This window comes from Mytilus californianus, unplaced genomic scaffold (assembly GCF_021869535.1).
Source record: "Mytilus californianus isolate M0D057914Y unplaced genomic scaffold, xbMytCali1.0.p SCAF_17, whole genome shotgun sequence".
In the NCBI taxonomy this organism is placed as follows: domain Eukaryota; kingdom Metazoa; phylum Mollusca; class Bivalvia; order Mytilida; family Mytilidae; genus Mytilus; species Mytilus californianus.
In genome coordinates, this window is record NW_026262659.1 from 8,193,812 (window position 1) to 8,217,383 (window position 23,572).

The following is a 23,572-nucleotide window of genomic DNA, read 5'->3' on the forward strand; positions in this document are numbered from 1 at the left end:
TTGTTCAAATACTTATTATGATATGTGAACGAACGTAGTCTCTACGAACACACTCTTGTAAACTTTTACAGGGCTTGAATTTGTTTTTTGTATACAAGGAAATGGATTTAACATACTCAAAATATTTATGTTTTCTGATGATTTTTTGGATAATATCAGTAGATACCTATCTGAAACGTAAGTTATAAAACTCATTATGACATAATTTTCATTGTAATATCATTTAGTAAAAATTATTGATGAAATTGAGATAAATTCGGTTTATTCTGGCTATTCCTACATTTTGAAAATATGGGTAAAATAGTAAGATTTTATTTTTGAGTTCCCAGAATTTTCATGTAAACAATGGGATTATGTAGGATTATGTTGTAACAACACTAAACTAATGAACCAAGGTAAATCCAGGTAAATCTTGTGGAAAATAAAGAAAAAGAATAGTTTCTATTACAATATTTTATTTAATAATTTCATAGCACATTTGGTGTAAATAATATTCAAAATAATAAAATGACAAATGTAAAATAATTCAAACGAGAAAACTAACGGCTTATTTATGTACAAAATAATGAACAAAAAACAAATATGTTACACAGCAACAAACGACAACCACTGAATTACAGAAAAAACTAATTTTCAAAAAATCAAATTATAAACAAAATAAACAAATTAACGGAAACCATTATTCCACAGTCTTGGTAGACAAAAAGACAGCGAGTTATTGTTTATACGAAGACTTGAAAACAGAGATATACTAAAAGTTCAAAATTTGGAGATCAAAGACAAAGTGCGGCCATAAAGAATGTGGCGGGGTTAAACTCGTTTGAAGGCGCCAACTTTCCCCCTAACTTGGGACAGTGGTGTAACAGTACAACATAAGAACAAACGATAAAAATCAATTGAAAAGGCTTAACTCATCAGATGGATACAAACAGAAATACATCTAACAAAAACACAGCGTGGACGTGGCAGGGTACTTGTATATCCCAACAACAAAAAGACACTAAGTACAGATCTGAGAGAACTCGCAGTTACTGACAGCTAGTTCAAAGCCAATAACAACTAATAAAAAAATCATGCATCTAAGACTAAAATTTCAATCAGTACACATCCAACATCCAATGAATTTAGAGTAAAGACGTCATAAAGTCTGTCATCTATTTCTCTGTATTTTCTCTTTCTTGGAACACGTTTCCAACGGATCTGTATTGGATAAGTGTGAGAGAATGGAAGGCTTCTTTTTGTCTCAACAACTTGATCATGCTGAAGATGTTTGGGTGAGGTGCATTGACTAACTTCTTCAGTTTACTATGCCAACCTTCTAAATGATTTGTTGTTCTAGGACCTTCTGTTTTTGTTTAAAAAATCATAATTTATTCAAATAATGAAATTAATTAAATCTTTGAAGATAAAATTGAAAGTGTAGGTAACTATTAAATGCTTTAGCTAACTTTTCTTTTAAATAGTTTTTTCCAGACTTTTAAATGCTGTTACTACTTTTTCTTTTAAATAATTTTATTTTCCAGACTACTAAATGCTTTTACTACCTTTTAAAAAAAAAAAATATTTTCTAGAAATTCCATATTAGAAACACTTAATTTTAACACTTGATTCATGTTTTCAAACAAAAAAAAAGACAACCATTTTTTATACATAAATTTCATATGAATAACTATTTTTATTTAATTTCCACAGGCAAAGTTACCTGTGACCTAATTAGACACTAATGACTAAAACAACATATTTTGCAATGACATCTATTGTTCTTCCCATAATCCCATGTAGGAATAGCCAGAATAGTAAAATACAAAATGTAGGAATAGCCAGAAGGGTGTCTTCAACGTATGCCAACATTTGAAAAATATATATTCAACCTATGGGTGTCATCCTGGTTTGCCCACTTTTAATTACATGCATATGTAAACATAGGGGGAATTGTTGTTTTAACAATTATAGTTTATTTCTGAAGGTTTACTCCTGGTTTGCCCACTTTTAATTATATCAATTATCTATTAGTAAAGAAAACAAAAAAGACAAAAGGTTTAATGAGCATACAATTGTATAGTCTGTTCCAACTTAGGTATTTAGTTTATTAGTGTTTTCTATATATTCAGGTATTTTTTTATTTTGTAATTCCATTTTCATTTGTATAGAAAAATAATAAATAAATCAAATATTTTTTCTCAATAATTTAATATCAATTCAATCGATTCATTTAACAAACATGTACAACTAATGACAAAACAATGAGATTCAGTTATAAAAGTGTCTTTATAATTCATTAGTTTCTGAATGATTTTCATGATATAAATACACCAATGCAAGTTCTCTTTTATTTCAAACATAATTTATATAATATATGAATCAAGTTTATAAATACATTGCATAAGGAAATAAATAAAGCATTATGGTAAAATAAGTAATATGGGGCTCTATGTGTATAATGATGGGAAATACAATCTTTTATATATACATCAAAAGTCACAAAACATTATATTTACAAAGTCACAAATTACTTGCGTAGCTTGACAAATTCATCCTCATAGATTGATTGTATAGGAGTAACTTCTTTCTAAATCTTGGCCCGTTGTTTCATAGTCTGCATTATTTTTATCACCTCTATCTTAGATTGGTTGGCTTGATGGTTGTGTGGTGGAAATAATTTGACTAAATGATTGTAAACTGTTGAAGGGCAGGCTGGAATAGAACATCTCCAGTAAACTCTGTTGTTTCTTTTGTTTTTCACTCTGTAACGATGGCCTCCTAGGACCAAACTTTCTCTACCAAACTTATTCTGTACATACTGAAGTTGTTGAACTTGTGCATTTGCCATACTTGGTTTGATTGATTCGAATCTAGTCTAAACTAAATTTGGGTTAATGACGACTACCCTGTAGGGTATTGCGCCAGATTATCTTATAATATAAAAATTATTAAATTTAATATTTATGTTTACAAATACTTAGCGTAAAAAAGAAATTGCTTGTAGTTGTTTGTGAGTCGTACTGATTAATTGGTTAATAAAAGTATCGGAGTATTACTTTTAGTATATTTAATGATTTATGAAGAGTTAATTATCTGAGATAAAAATAGTCGAAAATAGTAAATATGTTAAAAGCTTCAAATTGATCAATTATTGATATGATTGAATTAGTAAAATTTTGGTGGAAAGTTGAGTGCTTTATAAAATGCATAATGCAAAAGATAAAGACTAATATTTTTATATTAAAAATATCTCTTTACCTGACATGTTCTCAGAAGTGCGCATATTTGCATTAATACAAGTACACCGCGGCTCATATGTCCTTAGTGAATTGTGATTATCTGCATGCTGTGGATTTGACAAAATTATACCTTTATTATATATATAAAAATATATATGTGTGTGTGTGTGTGTGTGTGAGAGTGCGTGTGTATGCGTGTACATATATATATTTAGATTTATGATACTGTTGAGGTTTGTAGTTAATGCTTACTTAGTTATTATTCAAGGATTTATTGACATCTTTTTGTATCTGCTGTGTGCAGTGTGAATTATTTTAAACATTGATTCGAATGTAAGACAATTTCATATTTATAATACAATAATTTGTGACAACCGCTTACAAAAGTGTCAGAAATTATTAACAGCTTGGGTAAATTGTAAAAATTGTAAAAATTGATTAAAAACTTAACAATCATGATTATTATTTGAAAGATATTTTATTGTTGTTTTTTTTTAAGAAGAAAATGCTAGCATGGATGCAGATTACTGTTCAAATTGTGTAATATTTAAAGCTTGGCTACCGAACAGTTGCATTTATATTCTATTTGTTAGATTTCAGAACAGTGTATTTATTAAAAATTTGAAAAAATAAGTTGAATAAATAAAATACAAATTCAAATGACATTTATTCTTATCTTTAGTTTCATTATTTTACTTTTTACTTTTTTTTTTAAATGTACCAATAATTAAAACTATTTGTTGATAAATTGTAAAAATAATAAACATTTTTGTACACATTTTTTTCTATTTTTTTTTCTATTTGTCAAATTAAATACATTTTCCTGCTAAAAACCATATCAAATATAGAATATTTTTGCACATTTTCAAATGTATTTTGTCAAATCCACAGCATGCAGATAATCACAATTCACTAAGGACGTATGAGCCGCGATGTACTTGTATTAATGCAAATATGCGCACTTCTGAGAACATGTCAGGTAAAGAGATAAATTTAATATAAAAATATTAGTCTTTATCTTTTGCATTATGCATTTTATAAAGCACTCAACTTTCCACCAAAATTTTACTAATTCAATCATATCAATAATTGATCAATTTGAAGCTTTTAACATATTTACTATTTTTGACTATTTTTATCTCAGATAATTAACTCTTCATAAATCATTAAATATACTAAAAGTAATACTCCGATACTTTTATTAACCAATTAATCAGTACGACTCAATGGATTAAGGAAAAAAAAACTCACAAACAACTACAAGCAATTTCTTTTTACACTAAGTATTTGTAAACATGAAAATTAAATTTAATAATTTTTATATTATAAGATAATCTGGCGCAATACCCTACAGGGTAGTCGTCATTAACCCAAATTTAGATTAGATTAGATTCGAATCATTCAAACCAAGTATGGCAAATGCACAAGTTCAACAACTTCAGTATGTACAGAATAAGTTTGGTAGAGAAAGTTTGGTCCTAGGAGGCCATCGTTACAGAGTGAAAATCAAAAGAAACAACAGAGTTTACTGGAGATGTTCTATTCCAGCCTGCCCTTCAACAGTTTACAATCATTTAGTCAAATTATTTCCACCACACAACCATCAAGCCAACCAATCTAAGATAGAGGTGATAAAAATAATGCAGACTATGAAACAACGGGCCAAGATTTAGAAAGAAGTTACTCCTATACAATCAATCTATGAGGATGAATTTGTCAAGCTACGCAAGTAATTTGTGACTTTGTAAATATAATGTTTTGTGACTTTTGATGTATATATAAAAGATTGTATTTCCCATCATTATACACATAGAGCCCCATATTACTTATTTTACCATAGTGCTTTATTTATTTCCTTATGCAATGTATTTATAAACTTGATTCATATATTACATAAATTATGTTTGAAATAAAAGAGAACTTGCATTGGTGTATTTATATCATGAAAATCATTCAGAAACTAATGAATTATAAAGACACTTTTATAACTGAATCTCATTGTTTTGTCATTAGTTGTACATGTTTGTTAAATGAATCGATTGAATTGATATTAAATTATTGAGAAAAAATATTTGATTTATTTTTTATTTTTCTATACAAATGAAAATGGAATTACAAAATAAAAAAATACCTGAATATATAGAAAACACTAATAAACTAAATACCTAAGTTGGAACAGACTATACAATTGTATGCTCATTAAACCTTTTGTCTATTTTGTTTTCTTTACTAATAGATAATTGATATAATTAAAAGTGGGCAAACCAGGAATAAACCAACCTATGCCTACAAACAAAATACAATGTGTGTTGTTATAACAATTAATAATTAATTACAGATAAAATACAGTCAGTATCTTAAAGCATTAAAAATCACTCTTTTAGAATAAAAAAAACAACAGTTAAATATTTGCAAAATTATGTTGTAGTAAAATCATGATATTTGAAAAAATAGATAAAAATATTACAATAGAAAACTCTTGTATGGTAAAATACTTCCAAAATTTTGTTGTTCTAAATATCAAATTAAAAAACAAACAAACAAACAAAACAAACAAACTAACAAACAAAAATACACGAATAGATAAAAAATTATAAAAAATAAAAAGAATTAAAATAAAAAAATCATTTTATTTTGGATTTTTTTAATATACAAGATTTGCTCACTTATGACTTGTTGCTGAGTATCCAAGCTAAAATAGTGTATTAAATCTGATTCATGTTCTATATCTAAATTCAAATTTTATTTAGAAAAGGTGCTTTATTATTTTTGGTAATCATATATAAAAATGGGCTTTAACTAGTTTTCGCAGAGCTCTTTAATTCAGTATGATTTCTATGACTTATAAACATAATTCCCCATTGAATCTTACAATATATTTTTTAAAGAAATCTATACACAGAGAATTACAATTTGCTAAGCACATATGAGTAGCGGCATAATTATATAAATGTATATAATATGTATAAACGGTAATATGTCAGACTGCTTCTGAAATTTTCAGATTTGGAAATGCCAGACTTGTCCTTTCTAGAATAAGATAAGATAAGAAAACTTTATTTTGATTCTGCATAAGTTAAAAGACACAACACAAGTTCTAAGGAGCTTTTGACCGAATATAAAAACATATACATAACATAAAAACAGTCTAATTTGACATATAAAACAACCTGTAATACGAAGTTAAATCTCACTTACATAGCAGGCAATACAAATTTAGCAACAAATTTAAAATGAAATAAAACATGCTAGACCAGAGCAACCATGCAAAAGCAACATAAATAATAAACATCTCAAGAATTATCTGCAAGCAGAACAGCGACATTCCAAACCGTTCCAGGACTGAACAAGACTTTTAAAATGTGAAAAACAATTGTCAGTCCTGAAATGGTTTGGAAGGCTGTTCCATAAAGTAGCGGCAGCAAATTTGAAAGATTTTTTTACCGTAACGGGTTGACTTTACCTGTGGAACATCCAGAATATTTACATACCTGAAAGAATACTTAGATTTTTTGACACTCACCAAATTTTGTTAGCACACAGGAGCTATATTATTTATAATCTTAAAAGTTTCTAGAGCCATTGTTCTAATCCGTCTGATCTGCAAGGAGGGCACCTTAGCTTTAAGTAAGAGGTCCTCGTAGGGGCTGGTAAAATCCTCATATACAAAACGGAGTGCTCTTTCCTGCACCTTTTCTAATTTTTTGGAATTTTTCTCAGTGCAAACATGCCATGCCAAAGGACAAAAATTAAAATTACTAAGAATAAAAGTATGAAAAATAGTAAGTTTACTAAATCTATCCAAAACTGAGCCCAAACGTTTTAAAACATTTAATTGCTGTGATGCCCTCCTACAGATTGAGCTGATATGAACATCAAAATTTAACTGATAGTCAATTTCAATGCCTAATAATTTTACTGTTTTTTAACATGTAAGGTTCGAGTTTTGAATATGTATAGATGGGTTTTGTTCAAAGGTCTTTTTGCCAACAGCCAAAACTTGAAACTTGTCGGGATTTGCTTGCATTTTATTCACCCGGAACCACTCAATAAGTATTTTTGACTCAGATTCCAAAGTTGAAAAAAATAAATCAAAATCTGGAGTACAGAAAGACAGAGTATTGTCATCTGCATAGTTATATAAACTACCATTTTTAACAAAAAGAAAAATATCATTTTTAAATATGTTAAACAACAATGGCCCTAGTATAGAACCCTGTGGTACGCCTTTATGGATGTCAGCCCAACCACTCAGAACATTGTTGACTTTAATTTGTTGTTTACGATTAGATAAATAGGACTTTAAAAGAGCAACTGCATGGGGGGATACACCATATGCTGATAATTTATCTAGCAAGATATTGTGAGGCAGGCAGTCAAAAGCCTTAGAAAGATCCATTAATACCGCTGCAATGTACTGGTTTTTATCAAGAGCTTCACGCCAATCTTCTAACACTCTGAGAAGTGTGGTCTGACATGTATGATATTCGCAACGAATACTATATCCGTTTATCAGACTATTCAAAAAAAGAGGCGAAAGATACCAAAGGGACATTCAAACTCAAAAATTGAAAAATAAACTGACAACGCCATGGGAAAAAAAGAAAAAGACCAAAAGACAAACAACAGTATACAAAACACAACATAGAAAACTAAAGACTGAGCAACGCAAAACCCACCATAAACCGGGGGTGATGTCAGGTGTCTTACAGTATTATCAGATATATTTTTATATATGTATATATATATGTCTCTAGAATGATGTAATAGTGACCATTGTAAAATAGTATTTAATTCTGATGTCGGTATTTATGAAATATGTTTTTTGTATATTAGAATACATGGAAATGCAGAACAAAGCACTATTGTAATAAGAAGTAACACAAATATATACAAAAACACAATTATTTCATAAATACTGAACTGTGAAAAAATACACTTTTCAATGTGAAGCAGATTTTAAATAGTGCTAGATTCATTATTTCCATGCATTTGACGTAATTCTAGTTTTAGAAAAATATCATCAAATATTTTTATCATATATTGTATGATATTCACATGATACTGGTATATCCTGAACATGCATGAAATATTTGCCACTGGACATTAAGCAACCTTCAATCATCAATTGTTTTATTATGTTAATTCCTAATACAAAAGAGATCAACAACACATAGAGTTGCCTTCATTTTGACTATTACAAGTAACAAAAATAGTTTTGGGTACACTTAAACGCCAATTTTAAACTGGTTGTAAATTGATTGGCCTCTAATTATTTTTTGTTTTTATAACACTTAATCTGTTATATTTTATTCAACCTATGCCAACATTTTTTCATACAATTTTATACCTAAATTTCAAAATGTTGGCATAGGTTGAATGAACCGCCAGAAGACACCGTAAATTCAATTTTTTTTTCTATCAATAGACTTTAAGACAACTTCTTTTGGATTAAGTAGTCCGTATTGAGATACATGCAACCATTGCCTGAAGGGTGGCAAACACAGTTCTTTAATTTGAACTAGAATTTTCCTATAAAGGTTTTATAGTGGTCGCTATTGTAAATACATGCACATGTATATTAGTGGTTTTGTCCTTTGAAATTAGTGTCGAGGTCATATCTTGAGTAACCTATCTCTAATTCACATAGTTCCAGTAATAAGAGAATGATGGGTTAGGATGACGTCATTTGTCCGAACCAAACAGTTGGATTATATCAATTTATATATTAGTGTAGATTTGAAATTTAGCCGTCAACATACGGTCCTCAATTATAGACAAGTATTCATTAAACATAAGGTTCTCTCCGGGCACTCCGGCTTCCTCCACCAGTAAAAACTGGCCGCTGCAAAATAGCCAACAGTGCTGAATAATCAAACAATAAATAAATAGAACAATGATAAAACATAAGGTTTAACCTCTTAATGTGTGCAGACAAGTGCATGAGTTAAACATATTTGCAAACATCTGTAATAAACCAAAAATTTCCAAGTGGACAAACTTATGAAATAACGAAAACATTGCAGAGATTTATAATTTGAGCCAGACACGGTTCCTCTGACCTCAATAAGGGCAATAACAAGGGCACTCTAAAACGCAGAATGAAAATCAGTACATAAATCCTCTATGTGTAGCCGACAATTGTCTAGGTCTAGACAGAACAAGACTTTTATGTGCAAATGTTTATTCCTTGTTTATATATTCCTTGAACCAATCTATCAAATGGTGAATAAAATGAAAATAAAAATATAAATCCAGTTTAACTATATGTTAAATGATTGTTGATGCTTATACCAATATGTAATGGAATGAAGTTATAGCACAGTCCGGAATGTGAACATGGAGTTCGCTCTTATATATATAGTGAAATGTCCATTCAAACGACGATAAACAGTTCAAACATTATGTATTCATTGATACTCCGCTGTAGTTAGCCACAAACTATTTCCAAGAAGACAATTTCTATGACAGATTTTCCTCTTTTAATGTATCTTACAACAAGGTAGATTACAAAAGCCATGTTTACAATAAAATAGAATACGGTAAAGTGCAGATTTAATTCCGAATAATATAAAATGATCGGAAATTACGACAAGTAATAGCTTTTATAAAATGATTGCCGTTTTTTTTAGCTTATTATGTTGAAAATTGTTTTTTTTGTTTGTTTTAGAAATTTAGAATATTACGCTGCATATAAATTGTGATAGGGAGGGAAAAAGTGGAATTTTCTTTTTGTGCTTGGTAATTTTAAACCCCTGGAAAGAGTATAATTTCTAAATCACTTGCGTTTTCGCCTGTACTTATTTCGGTAAGCTTTTTTATGAATCAATTTTTCACAAAATCAGTACATGCACAGCAAAAACACACATATATACAGCATATGCGACCATTCCTATATATGTTTTAATAAGCGTAACATTTGTAAATGGATCTGCACAATCACGACAGTGTGTTTCTTAACATAGCATTACCAAGTTAAATCACTACAGGTGCATTTGATACAAAACAAAATCGCTCAAGACTCGACTATTTCTAGATAAGCGTGTAGTATTACTATCCTGTTTAACGATACGCATCAGTGATAATAATTTTATTTATGCTTTGTAACTCCAGAACTGATTTTAAATATATCAATAAGTCAATTATGAATAAGAAAGTTAAAATAATATTTAAATCTGATTTTAAACACAACTGAAAAATAAACCCAGAACAAAACTTAATTAATTTGAATCACTTTAGCGTTTGACCTTGCGACATTAAAACGTAAAATAACAAAAACACCGAACTCCAATGAAAATTCGAAACGAAAAGTCCTCTATCAAATGGCAACATCAAAAGCTCAAACACATCAAACGAATGGAAAACAACTGTCATATTCCTGACTTGGTACAGAATATCGATTCAACACTTCCGTGACGATCGACTTGACTGAACACTTCACTGTCATTTTCATGACCTACTATCATAATTTGTTTCCGGTCTCACTTACGGATACGTTCACATATAACAGATGCACCCCAAAATGACCCAATCAGACACTAAGAACGCATTTTTTTTCATACGGAATAAGGTAATATTTACCAATGAGAATCCCTTAACAGATTTACCACATTGTGACGTGAAGCGTCTGACTATCTAGACCGGGTCTCTAGTCACCCCGTAATTGAATAAACTATATGAACAAATCCATTGATGTGATACATAAAAATTCCTCTCAGTAATGGAACTATTATAGGTAGGGAATGAACACTTCATTTTCCTCTATAGTTTCTTGATTTTTGTTATACTTGTATGCAAACATTAGTTATAAAAGTTACATACCTGAATCCTCTATGTGCCAATTCATGCGTTTCCCCTTGTTTAATGAACAACAGCATTATTCACAGACACTTATAAACCATAAAAAATTGATATTTTTCCGGAATCAACACACGACATACTTACTCTGATATGAATTAAGTGAAGGTTATCATGGTAATGAGGGAAAACCAAAAACTTAAAGAGAAATAGAAACTAAAAAATTGTAAACAAAACACAAGTATAATGCAAATGGCGGATACTAATATGACGGAGACCAAGAGCTCCCTCGAACCAAACCTCGGTGAATACTCGGATGATAAAAACATTCAATAACAAACTTCTCAGTGGTATAATAGGCATACAACATACACTTAATAGTCTTGCAATAAAATTAGAAACCTAAAATGAAGATATGAATAGTATCAAAAATGATAATGATTTTCGCCAAAGGTGGCATTGAAGACATACTTCAAGCCTTTTCTACAGAAACTATTGATCAAACAAAAGTGATAGCCGAAGTCAGAAATCAAAATTCAAAACTGTCTACGGAATCGAATTTAATGAAATCATACGTGGTACATTTAGAAACTAGACTTGATTGTCAACAAATTCAAATAGCAAACCTGGTTGTACGTAGCATGAGGGAAAATGTTATTGTAATAGTTCATGAACGAAAAAACGAAAATGTAAAAGTGGAATTAAAAATGATTTTTAAGATTGTTTTGAAAATAAATGAAAACATTAAACTTGACTGAGCCCAGAGAATATGGGACTCAGACAAATCCAAATAGCACCCGTCCTATAGTTGCAAAATTCCACGACTACAAATAAGCAAAGAAAAAAAAAGACATACTTAAAAAGTCACAATTTCCACACGATTTTCGTGAAAACAGAAAAAGGCTGGTAAAAAAAAAAGGAGTATAATGAAGTAGATGTAGACACAAAAAATGAGGGAAAAAGTCTATCTTCCAGTAAAAGTGGATCTAAATATGTGGAAAAAGTGTTAAGACCAAAAGCAATTGCAATATTTAATGCTAACCAGTCTAAGTTTTGCTAAGTCGAAAAAACTGGCAAAGGCATTGCTTAAAACAAAAGGCGACAAAAAAAAAAAAAAAACAAAAAAAAAAAAAAAAAAAACAACATAAGACTGAGCAACACGAACCAACTAAAACAGGGGGTGGTCTCAGGTGCCCTGAAACGGTTAACAGATCCGGTAGCAATAACACAGACATTGAAAAATAAAAAGCACAAAGAACAACATGAAAACTAAGACGATTTTAGGCATTTTAAGGCAACATATTAGATTTACTTAATCAGGGATGGGTATGAATAACAATATAATTCAAAATAGAAAGAAATCCTGTTAGAAGGAAGTTTAAACTATTTGGTCAAAGGGTATATACTTCCTTATTTCACATGAAGAATGGAAATTTACTGAAAAAGTACAAAACACTTGTTTATATTGTATATCAAAATAGCTACAATGAGCCATTACTAAGTAAAAGAAAGAACTGACGTGTATCCGCCCTTTTTAGCCATTTTAAAGCCATGTACTTTTTTGATTTTTTAAATCAGTATTGACTTCATACATTTTTTGTAATATAATGCAACTAAATTGTTTTCCCTTCTGCAGAAGGCGGTTTTTTTTGTGCAACTATTTCGGTACTGATTATTGACTGTTTTCATAAAAGTTTAAAATTTAGTATCATTTAAAATGAAGGATTCCGTATGTTTTAAAGTGGTTAATAATTATTTTCCAAAGGAAGATTAGACTTTGTACTTGATTTGCTGCACACACAAAAAATATGAGACGGTCATAAAATTCAAAAAAAGTTTTAATTAATAACTAAATACCTCTGTTTTTTCCGATATTTTCCATGTTTTTATATGATGGTAAGACTCTATTAGGGACGAAATAAAAAATGAAAATAAGAATCGTTTGATTCATTTAAAGTAAGTATAGCTGTTTTTTGTACAGTAAATGGTCGATCCGTCAATCAGTAGTATGCTCACGTGAGTAGGCGTACCTAAGCGAAATTGTTGACAGCTTCCTCAAAACGCTTTATCCAAAGAAGAATTGCAGTTAAATCCGGTGTAAAATACTTGACGTATTGTACGCTTGGAATTAAAAAAAAATCATTGCAAGGTTTTTATAAATATTTCTTCGGTTTCTTAATTTATTTCAAATAAAGGATATTTTAAAAACATTTCTAAACTTTTTAGGTCAAAAGTTGACAGTCAGTATGATAAAAAGAATCATGTTTTATAGCATTGACATAGCGAAAAAGAATCCTCAGTTGATGACATGGTGCAGCTCTCCAACACCGTCAATAGGTGTCTCTCTCACCCGTTGGATAAAAGCCAGAATTGGTATCTTTAACGTATGTATACAGACGGTGCACTTTCCTGCGTGTCGTGCACTATGTCTTAAACTTTGGATACTATATGTGTATATTAGCATCTAGCATATTTCCCTTTTTCATTAAAGACGAAGGCCTTATATGACTTGCAGCAAATAGATCAGATCTTCAATCAGATTTTTCAAACCATTTGATAAATAAGAAACTTTTTTGATAAAATTGTGTGGAAGTGAAGTGTGCAGAGTCGAAAAGTCATAACTGTCAACAGAATTCAAATGGCCATCACAAGCACATAAAAATGTTTTAACGACAATAATAGGCCACAAAGATGAGATAGCCATTCTGGGGCAAGATTAATTTACACTCGCGGAAAAAGAAACTGGCGTCAGACTTTTTGAAAGTTTTCTGTTTTCTGATTTTTACTTGCTGTGGGAGTAAATATTTCAAGTCTACAATATTTTCTGAGGTTTTTGTTACCCTTCTTAAGACATCACGTTTTTTTTCGTCACACACGTCGATGTAAACTGTGTAATAATATCTTAAGCTGAAATACACAAATTAGATTCTAAGAAAAGAAATTCTATACTGTCAGTGCTGAGGCTAACATGGAGTCTAACTAAAAAATATGATTCGATGAAACTTGTCAAACTTACTACAAAGACGTTAACATTGAAAAATCTATGTTTTATCATCATATTTATGTATTCCTTTCTTGAAAAAAAACCCGATTATAATAGTTAAACCAAGAAGGAACAAATTCATGCCACAAGTTGCTTTCTTTGTTTTTTAAAAAGCATTTGTTTAAAGGAATTTTATTATAGAACAAAGCTAAACTGAGCAATTTAAGTTCCATGTCTATGTGATTAAAAATAGGTATTGAAGGCCGTACTTTGACCTATAATGGTTTACTTTTTACAAATTGTGACTTGGATAGAGAGTTGTTTCATTGGCACTCATACCATATCTTCTTATATCTATTTGTCAGGACTTTTGGGATTCATTTCATATGTTATGTAATTAAATTTTTTGCACTTTTCATCAGCAACTTTTCTTTTTTTTTCAATTAATACGAAATAGAGAGTAGATGTTTTTTCTACCAACAGATTTAAATTTCATTTTAACAGGTTGTTTTTCTGTTTACTTTTCAATTATACTGCTATCAATACCAATCACAAAGAGATAAGTATACCTGAAAGCAAAATACACGTCAAATTGGTATCATATTCACTATAATAACAAAGAATTGTTTATTTTCTCCACAATAATAAAAGGACGGATACTCTTATGGTTGTGGCCTGTTATTTATTTCACGCATGTTGAGATATTTCTCGTATCAATTTTCCAGGAGTGTGAAAGGAAAAAGTGGTACGAAAAATGAGTTTAATTTGATTGGGTTATTCAGCATCATGAGACGATATTGCGACATTGCCATTGGTTAAGACGATATATATTTTGCTCATGGAGATATGCGATTTCTCCAATAACATACAAAAACGCTCACACTTTTTATCTACAATCTTCTTTTTATCAAACTTTATTTTTGAAGCGTTCAAAAGTTTTAAAATGTCTGATGTTAAATTTTGTTGCCGGAACAAAACATATGATGTCATACTGGTATGCCAGTACAAAAGACTTGATGTAACAGTCCATGTCCTGGTTCCGCGATCACGTGATTTTGACAGGAGTCTGTACATTGTATGTCATTTGGAAGTTTTGGTACTGACCAAAGACATTAAATAAACTAGTTTTGACAGTTGTTTTGTTTGTTCTATTCAACACATTGTATTTAGTCAAGCTTGTTGTGCTTTTGTCTTAAAAATTCGTAATCTAATATTTGATAAAAGTTGAAGTAGACAAAAAGGCAATATGTCTTCACTCAGGTTTCATCGTTATAATTCCAAAGAACTCTTTTCTTAATCATTATAAGGATAAACATATTATAAACACAATGTGTTTAAAGAAAATAGGAAATTGACAAAAATATCCATAATGCTAGGAGATTGATGTTCTCAAGGTTATTTTAAATCAAAAAGAATTTGTTCCAGTTTTTAAGGGATACGAAAGGTAAAATGTAAGTTGCAAGTAAAAAAAAATAAATCTAGAAAATAAAAACAACAGACAAGGAAATAACTACGAAAAAAAAACCCCAAGCCTGTCTATCTAACTCAAAGTACTGTGCATAACGATTATAAGTATGATATCAGTAAAATTGACGAACAACTGTTTTATGTCACAATTTTTTATATAAAACATCAGAAAGTACTATAGGAAAAAAGAGTAAGGAAGAAAGAAAAAAAAAGTTGCTGTTTAAAACCCATTCTTTTTTATGAAAAGTGCAAGGAATAAAAGGCACATAATTCATGTTGTGTTTTAAAGAATGACGGAACCCACAGAATTTACTGTCCATCACTTGATTATAAAACGGGTTTGTTCATCTTTTTAAGTGCCATAATTATTGAGATACCCTTAAAGCTAAAATCTAACTTTGAATAGTTTGCCAAAAAATGTTTTGTATTTTTTAAAGTTTCAAATACACCTTGAACGTTGAATCAGGTTGTCATTTGCCTGTGAAATACTTCTGCAATTAATAATAAATAATGAAAATATGAAACTGGCGCAGCGAGGAATAGTAGGGAATCAGAACTCTCATAACCTCTTATAGACATTTTATTATATGCCTAATGCAAAAACTGGATGACAGTTGTGTATAAGACATTTTTCGCGCCTAGTCAGTACTGCAACAGATCATAATTGTTCGTCAAAGTACAGATATCGCGCTATATGAAGGCATTTCAAAAAGTGAGTGTATTTAAAAAAACGCAGGTCTCAAATTACTGATGGACTCCTATTCATCGAGGGTATCATCAGCGTATACAGTAGTCAATGGTTCAGTTATATAGCTTCTCAAATATTCAAGTTGTCATAGTTTTCGATTAAAAAAGTTTGGGAGGAAGCGCTCCTGATGAAAATAAATCCAGAAAAGTGCATCGGACGCACCAAATTCATTGAACTTTAATTTAATGTCCTAGTGCTTGGTTGATACTGACATTTGTTATCATTATTGCCGTGGAACTGGTTATAGACCACGACTGTTCTTTGTATTTCCTTATTGACGCCGTGACACCAAGACACTGCTATTATCTTATAGTTTGGATCCAAAAATCAGTGAACTGTCGCCAGAGTGTCCTATTGTGTTTAACTTAAGACGCTAAATAAACGAATTAGTACTATTCATCCTGTTTTTATATCATTGCACACATCTCTTGACTTTTGTGATTTTTCTTGTGTGTGCGGTATCGTAGTTTGAAGACATACATGTATATATTATCAGAATAAAGCGGATTTGCTCCACCAATGATACTATAAATAGGCGATTACAAGAACTTCGCGGTCGCTTAAAAAAATCGGGGTTACAGAAGAAAATACATTGATAGAGGTTTCTCTCTAGCTTATCATATTTGCAAAAAGGTCAGCAAAAAAGCCGTGTTTGTGCTGACTTACCATCTTAAATTTGACAAATTATCACACCTTATCCGCAAAATTTGGAAAGAAATAAAAAACATCATAAAATATCAAAGATCTTACACCAGCAACCCGTACTGGCTTTCTATAGGCCCAAAAGCCTTAGATACTGAGAGCTGAGTTATTCTCTAAACCATACTCTTTGTCTTCGGGCTCTTGAAAGGGTGGTGAGAACAAACAATGTCTGATTTGCAATAATATACTGAACACTCTACTTCTTACAGTCACTCCACGGGTACGATATACACCATATTTTGCATGTTACTTGCAAGACATAAATACTGTGTATCTCCTACAGTGTAAATGTGTTATCAGTATGTTGGTGAGGCAGAACAGCCATTTCACAATTGATTGAACGGCCACCGTTGTGACTATGAATGTAATCCAGACCATCCTCTCAGTCGTGATTTGAGATTTTACCACACTAAAGCAGATTTGAATCAACTGACTATTACCATCATAGACCACAACACTGCTTGGTCTAGGGAGGAGAGAATCGCTCTGGAAAGATTTTGGATAAGAAAATAAAAAACGTTGTCACCAAAATGGGATGAATGAAAATATGTAGTTCAAATCGCGCTGTGTTAATCACCGCAGCTTGTTGTGTACGTTTCATTTTGGATACATAGATAAAGTAATATACATATATATATATATATATATATATAAAACATCAATATAATGTTCGGATGTTTCATTATAATTTCATAGAAACCAATCTTTTACTCGTTCATAGCTAATGCTATGTAATGACAGTAAAACTGATTTAAACTGAGAATGGTGTACTCCATTCGTTTGATGTGTTTAAGCTTTTGATTTTTCCAATCGATTACGGACTTTCCGTTTTGACTTTTCCTCGGAGTTCGGTATTTTTGTCATTTTACTTTTTACTTAGAATATAGAAGGCTGAAAACAAATACCATTTGATTCCAGATATGAGTTAAAAGTATACCATGTTGTGTTTTGAAGAAAACAGGCCATTTTCTGAAAGAATCTAAAGATGAAGGACTGATCGACAATTTGAAGATCATTTCGTTGCTGATTGACATTTGCTTTTGGTATCATAGATTCCTTTTTGGCAAACAATTATTGTTTGTTATATCAGAAACATAAGATTTGAGCTATTTACAAACAATTTCGGGACTAACAATATAATTGGTCGTTGTTTCTTGGATTTTAACGTCCAATCAGCAATATTACAGCCTATTACGGTTTCATAAAAGACCATCTAATATTAAAGGACGAAATTCCTGAAAGTTTGATAATTAGGTGAACAGTTTGTATGGTCCGAAATATGTAATTATTAAAACATGGAAATAAATCTATTTTATACAGCTTTACTTTCTTATTTTCTTTTATTTTGTGTAAACATTTATCTTTCGGTTGTTTGAGACTCATTTTCGTTGATATCAATTTTCATTTAGTTAATTTAAGTAAAAGGAAACTATTCTGTTTTTGGTAGAAACAAGTTTGTAGAAAAGTATTGTTTATTCGGATAATCAAATATTGCAATCATTGTCAGCACTTGAAGGCTTGCCTTGTATAGAAGGTGTTTTAACTGTTTAGCAAAAATATAGTCTTTGAATGGATTTGGCTGTTGATATTCCTACACATATATTCTTTACATCAATAGATCTAATTCATGTTAGTAACTGCGAGTACTCTCAAATCGTACTTTCTTGTTTATTTGACCTGTTGATACTAATTGTATTGCTTTTTTGTTATTTAATGTTATTCAGGGTTATATCTGGTCAATATACCAGCTTTGATAAGTGTTTGGTATTACTATAAATTTTAACTTCGTACTATGAACATCAAAATTATTTATTTTGTAAAAATATTTCCTTTCTCTACTGGTACTGTACACGTATACCTAACAACAAAATTATTTTCATTTACCTGTGTTTAAAGTTATTGCAAATGGCTGATATTTTTGTTCGAGCATGTTGTTTTTCTTTAATTGTTTAACATTTCTTACCGATATAACATGTTCCTTTTATTATTCTTCCCTTAGTTTATTTATTTTGTATTTACATTGTATCATAGGTCAAATTTATTCGTTCAGTGTATGTTCAATGGTGTTAATATGTCCTTTGATTGAGTTAAGCTATTTCAGTTGATATTTTATAGTGTGTCTTTCTATGTTGTGATGTTACACTATTGTTTCAGAAAAAGGGTGAAGGTTTGGTACCATTAAAACGTTTAAACCCGCTGCATTTGTTTGCACCTGTCCTAAGTCAGGAATCTGATGTTCAGTAGTTGTCGTTTGTTGATGTGGTTCATAAGTGTTTCTCGTTTCTCGTTTTTTATATAGATTAGACCGTTGGTTTTTCCCGTTTGAATGGTTTTACACTAGTAATTTTTGGGGCCCTTTATAGCTAACTGTTCGGTGTGAGCCAAGGCTCCGTGTTAAAGACCGTACTGTGACCTATAATGGTTTACTTTTATAAATTTTGACTTAGATGGAGAGTTGTCTCATTGGCACTCATACCACATCTTCTTATATCGATAGCATGTTAATGGCAGTTTTATAATCCAAATGTTCTAACCAAAACCTACACTAAACGGACTTATCTATGTTGTAACCGATGTTGTGACCTTAAGTCGACGAGCAATACAGTAGCAAAACCGATGAGTCGAGAACAATAGAAAAGTCACTCTTCTTATGAAAATGACGAGACAATTAATAGTAAAACAATGTTTGTGGCGATACTGATTAAAAGTCATTTCTAAACAACAATCGTACATTTCAAAGAAATTATTTGAAAAAGTGGGTTATTAGATATATTTCATGTACATACAAAATCGAAGGATCTTTAAGGTCATCAATTTTCATATCTATAAAATGTTTCAGTTCTGTAAAAAGATAACTATCAATCAAGCATATAAAAAACCATTTCTTCTACTCAAAATATTAAAGCAGGTCTTGGCAACCAGTACCAGTAACAATCAGTACTTTTAAAAATATACATAAACTTATCATCATCAGAAAAAAATATTAAAATCACCATTACTTCTTTTAACTTTGTTAAATACATTTTCACGCAAATCTGCATATAAAAGCCAGTCTAATAAAACAGGTTTCTCATCTTCAATTTTATCATTACATACAAAGCAAACTCTTTCATTTACAGTTTTGTTTTCATAGCGACCTGTTTCTATTCGCAATGGGGCAACACCACACCTAAATTTTGCAAATGCACTTCTGTATCGACTTGTAATGTTCTTCCTCAAGTAATCTTTGTTTCAAAAAGAATTTCAGTAATTTTTAAGTCCGTTATTTTTTTCCCAACATTTTATGACAATATTCTATTATGCCAATTTACCTTATAATTTTCAAACAAAAAATCTTCTAACTGTGTTATAACATTTTTATGCAACGCATTATCCAAATTAGTGTATAAATCTAAATTACATTCTCTAAATTTTTTCATAATTCTGTTACACCAGTTTTTCTTTCGATCAATAGCATTTCTAAAAGCCCATTGAAATACTTTATAATTCACTCTATCTGTTGACATAGCATTACATCTAGCCCAATGTCTAAAAAATGCCTGTATCTCTGCAGGCAAAAAAAAAAATAAAGGTAAGCATTTTTCCAAATTAGGATATACGTTAAAAGAATTTAACTAATTTTTTTTGAGAAAAGGTTGTCTCGATTTCTTTACATAATTTTCCGGTCTTTTCAACCTTATCATATTCAATAGTTCCATCGGGATAGGGTCCGTTTGAATTTGCTTAACTTAATTTCAAAAGTGTTAATCTTTGCTGCATATCAATCGGTTCCTTTAGAATTTTCTCCTTAACTTCACTGATCTAGCTGCATACATATACGGATAGTTGGCATGCTCCAAAAAGGTATACAGACAGTAGAAAATCAAATTGAAATTCCAGGAATTTATTACCATAGCAACATTTTAACCAATTTTACACATAGCTCCTATAACCTGCTGTACTCGTCGTTTGCTTTTTTAGGAGGGAAATGATAATATTATATGGAAATTTTGTTTTTATTTCAATTCATTTTTATTGTCATTATAATTACTTACCAGAACGTTTTCTTGTGTATTTATAATTATAGCGTCCTTGCTAAAACGGAATAAACATTGAAAAGATGAGGTTTCTAGTGTTTACAGGGGAGGTAATATTTTGACATTAGATTTCCCACTGAATAATCTTTTGTTGTTTATAAATAAATGAAAATAACACATTTTTGATACGTCCGGAGCTTTTTTCTGGATTTACCTTCCCCAAGGAACGAAATATTGAAAGCCGAATCAAGGATGGATAAATACTTGAATACACGCGGAGCTATATAACCCCCCCCCCCCCCGCCCCACACACACATATGTATATATATTTTTACTAGCATTGTTTTAGTTAAACAGTAATACAGCACACCATATCTTATATAGTCTTGTGTGTAATAGTTTTTATATTTAATTCGACAGAATTCGACTTGCCCCGCTTGTCAGAAGAATGTTTGAATGGAACGTTTGGTTATAGATGTATTTTCCGATGTCGATGTCATGAGGACCAAGCATGCAATAAGAAGACGGGAGAATGCCATAGTGGAAGATGTGCGGAGGGATTTTGGGGACCACGATGTCAGCTTTGTAAGTAGTTTCTGTTGTAAATTAATGATGGTAAATGAAAATCATTCGCATGACGCCTCAACCTTTTTGGTATGGAGTCCAAATGGTAAGCTCATCATCGATATACATTTCAAATCATGTCGTTAACATTTAGTTAGTATGAGAATCGATTTTGATACCATATAATAAATGCATTACACCATGGTGCAAATTCATCATTTCTTTTTCATCATGGTAATCTGTCAATAGTCAAAAAATGACTTCAAATTTCTTTTCAGTAACAAATAAATAATCTAAGAAAACGAAATATGAGACACTTTCATTTTACAAAGCTTCAAAATTAATTGAATATCAAACCAAAAGGGGTCTTTAACGAAGATTTGAATAGAAAATCAAAGAAATTTAAAAGAAAAATAGGGAAATTTCATGAGCATTTAGCAATGAAAACACAGTGTGTACTGCTATCATACACCTAAATTGTAACTTATATGTTGTTTTAAAATTGCAATCAAATCATCTATATATACAGCAGGATTTTCAGGGTTTTTTAAACAGCATATTTATTAATTGCATATACCCTTGTGTGACCAACAAAGAAATTTAAAATCGTATGCCGAAATGTGAAAGCTACCTTTTCGAATAGAATTATGATAAAAATTTTGTAAGTAATTAAGTTATATAACTGATATTTCATGTTACATATACTACTTATAAAACCTGCAACATAAACCTTGTTATTTTTCTACATTTACTAACAGCAAACAACTGCTTTTATAATGGACAAGCAGACAATTATATGGGAACAGTAGCAGTGACTTACAATAATTACACCTGTCAGAAATGGGTAAACGAATTTCATTTTTATACAGAGGCAAATTTTCCAGATCGGACGATGCCGGAAAATTACTGCCGAACTGCTCAGGATTCTGATCGACCCTGGTGTTACACGACCAACAAAGACACGAGATGGGAATATTGTAACATAAATAATTGCAGTACGTATATAAAACTTAGCAGAGCTTAACTCAGCACTTTAGAGCTTGTATAGCATGTGATGCTTTGTACAGTACGTAGATTGATGCGAATTTATTTGCTATTGTATTATATACACGTATAAAAATTGCGATTTTTATCCAACGCAATCACAGGTTTGAACGTTGTTTTCAATTTAGACTTGTTTATATTTTTTCGTTTGGGCTTGTATTATGTTTGCATTCGGGTTTATATAATACGTTCATCCTATTTCGACTCTTCAAAATTCAAGAGTCAATCCTAAATTGAGGTAAATTATATGGCCTTCCAAATACCGTTTCGATTCCTAACATCACTGAAGAGACATTAATTGTCGAAATCCGGATATGGTGAACAAATTTTTGCACCTCAAGTTTGCGATATACCATCTTTTCTGCAAGTTTATTGTTTTCTGTTTGTTATTAAATTAAATATTAAGATCCATTTTGTTACATCTGTTGATCAGTTTATTTGGCAATCGCCATGGCAGTCAGCAGGGTTTAAGAACATTCGTTTTTCGACCTGCTAGTCAAATGCATTTTGTTAAAATATACTTTTTCACTCTTTTGGTCTTTTGGAAATGTTGTTTGTGCTGTATTTAGACCCCTCTACCAAGAAATTTGTTTTGCATGCACACGTATAAAAATTGTGATTTTTATCCAACGCAATCATAGGTTTGAACGTTGTTTTCAATTTAGACTTGTATATATATATATATATATAAAACGTCTGAATAATAGTCAACGATCTTTCCCACGAGAGCGCTGGTCGTTACGAGTAACGATACATGTACACAATAAATAAATTGTATAAACGCCTGAAAAGTGTACAAAACAACACCAATAACAAAAAAAGAAAACTATAAATGTAATTATTTATAATTTTTTTCGGATAACAGATATCCTTCATCAGTATGATTATGATCATGGATGTCAAATGAATCATATCAATCTACTTTTATGTTCTAATTCACTTGTTCAAACGAACATAAAGTATTTATGTGCACATCGCTACTTAATTTCTGAAACCTACTTCAAACCCAAACTGTATACTATATCATTCT

The 23,572-nt window shown here is 30.6% G+C and overlaps 1 long non-coding RNA gene across 1 annotated transcript; it reads left to right on the forward strand.

Annotated features, from left to right (window-relative positions):
• On the forward strand, window positions 1-22,487 carry LOC127726353 (uncharacterized). Its single transcript, XR_007993505.1, has 3 exons — window positions 1-177; window positions 21,355-21,519; window positions 22,257-22,487. It is a non-coding gene; the product is annotated as an uncharacterized LOC127726353 (long non-coding RNA).
• Window positions 22,488-23,572: the final 1,085 nt, after the last annotated feature.